General features: G+C 39.3%; 1 pseudogene; it reads right to left on the reverse strand.

Moving 5' to 3' along the window:
* Positions 1-228: 228 nt before the first annotated feature.
* LOC149171149 (uncharacterized) lies at positions 229-859 on the reverse strand (annotated as a pseudogene).
* Positions 860-1,956: the final 1,097 nt, after the last annotated feature.

Consider the following 1,956-nt stretch of genomic DNA (forward strand, 5'->3'; position numbering starts at 1 on the left):
TGGTGCAACAAAGGCCTTTAACAATGAATTATATATCTCCTGATTCAACTCCTCAGGAAGACAAACTACAAGCTCTTCCAGCAACCAATTGGCGTTGGCAATAAGATAAGGTGAAGGTGAGGGCATTGAATAAAGAGGCAGCACTCGTGTTCGAAGTAAAAGCGATACATGCCCAGAACTTTGAACTTTAAAAAACTCTTGTAGGCTTCCATTTGATGTCAATGACAACTATGATGAAAAGGCCTTCATCTGTATAAGAGCAGAAATGACTAAAGGGGCCTTGTCGAGAGATCTTTGTTTAAAATTCTTAACTAAAGAGGCCGCTGCAAGAAAATATAACTCTGAGCCTTCTTTTTCATCTTTACCACGGCCCTTCGTTATATGATTGATGGCCGCTCCACACAAGTACATGCCATACAGAGCTCGAGTATTTCTTCCCCCACTCAGATCGATAGCCACAGCATAATTTTTTTTTTGTTTTCGCCGGTTTAAAATTTTCAAGACCGCCAAGTGTATAAAGCACCTCAGCATATGATAAGTGAAAGAATGGATTTGATGGTTGAGCAAGTATTAGCTCTTCAAAACAAAAAGCTGCCTGCTTACACATTTGAAGAGAAATGTATAAGTCTGCAAGTTCCCTCCATGCATCATAATCTGCCATAAATATCTCCAGGCATTTATTAAGAAGATCCACAGCTCCTGATAAATTTCCCTGTGCTTTAGCTATGGCAACCGTCCTTTTGTGAATTTGTTGGTCTAATGGATGCTCTTCCAATAGGCCTGAGTAAACTTTTTCTGCTCGTGTACAGGATCCTTTAGCCTCAAACCACATTCCTTTGATCAATAAGACGCAGGGCATTCCCAGCGCCAACACAATCATTTGATTCAATAGCTGTGACAATGAAGTTTGTTTGGGATTTCCAGTGAGACCTCTCCAAATAGCTTGTAACTTGCTTTGCCTCTGATTGCTGATGATGTTTTGTTTTCTTCTGTTTGTGCTTTTGTAGAGATAGGAGCTGAGGAAGCTGCTGCCTTTTGAAGAGCTGGAGAATTTGATACATATTCTAAAAAACACATTTAATGATTTCTTCTTCAAAACAGGGTTTTGAAGAAGAATCAATCTCACATTTGACATACAAGACAGAGTCTAACACATAGCACATGAAAATGTAGACCAATGATGACAAGACACATGGTGCACTTCCATTGGCCAATGATTATGAACAAGAAGTTGATGCAGTAGATGTGGCGGTGAGATGATGCCAACACAGGTTGATGTGGCAACTAAGGCATGGGACACATAACATACAAAGTTTGACCTTTTAGGTGCCTACGTGGCCTATTTCTAGGTGACACATGGCACTATTGGTTGGGGACACATTACGTAGATGAAATCAGTATGATGATGTGGCAAAGACTTTGAGGTTCGTGTCAAGAGTTTTTTTTTTTATGAAGTTTCTCATGTTATCAATTTCGATAATGAATTGTAGTTCGAGCTCAAAATAAAAAAGTGGATTGTAGTTGAGTGTCTAGAGCTACTTGGGTCTTTGGGCTAGTTGGGAGTAAGTGCAAGTGCACAAAAAGGAATTGGTTTGACCCCCTATCCTCTTGACCAATGTAGGACCCAACATAAGATATTCGAGCGCAAGTTAAGATGGCTAGTTGACGATCGGGTGGTCGGACTACGTACATACTAAAGGACCTCCCAACCCCTCGATCTATTGTTTTAAGAACTCATCAATGAGTCCTTTGGTTCTATACCCTTGGGCATATGATGCCAAGTCATTAAGGACACATAATGCCATATTTGGTGACATTCACTGAATCTGGAAGTTAGCTAATTTTATAGATATAGCTATAAACACTACTAAAAACTTGTGATATACCATATTTGTTAAATCAAGTAGATTCTATGAAAATTTGATGTGAGGACAACAAACATGACACATAATTTAA

This window comes from Pinus tabuliformis, chromosome 4_2, assembly GCF_031772625.1.
Source record: "Pinus tabuliformis cultivar Carrire ecotype Pingquan chromosome 4_2, CPIR1, whole genome shotgun sequence".
NCBI lineage: Eukaryota > Viridiplantae > Streptophyta > Pinopsida > Pinales > Pinaceae > Pinus > Pinus tabuliformis.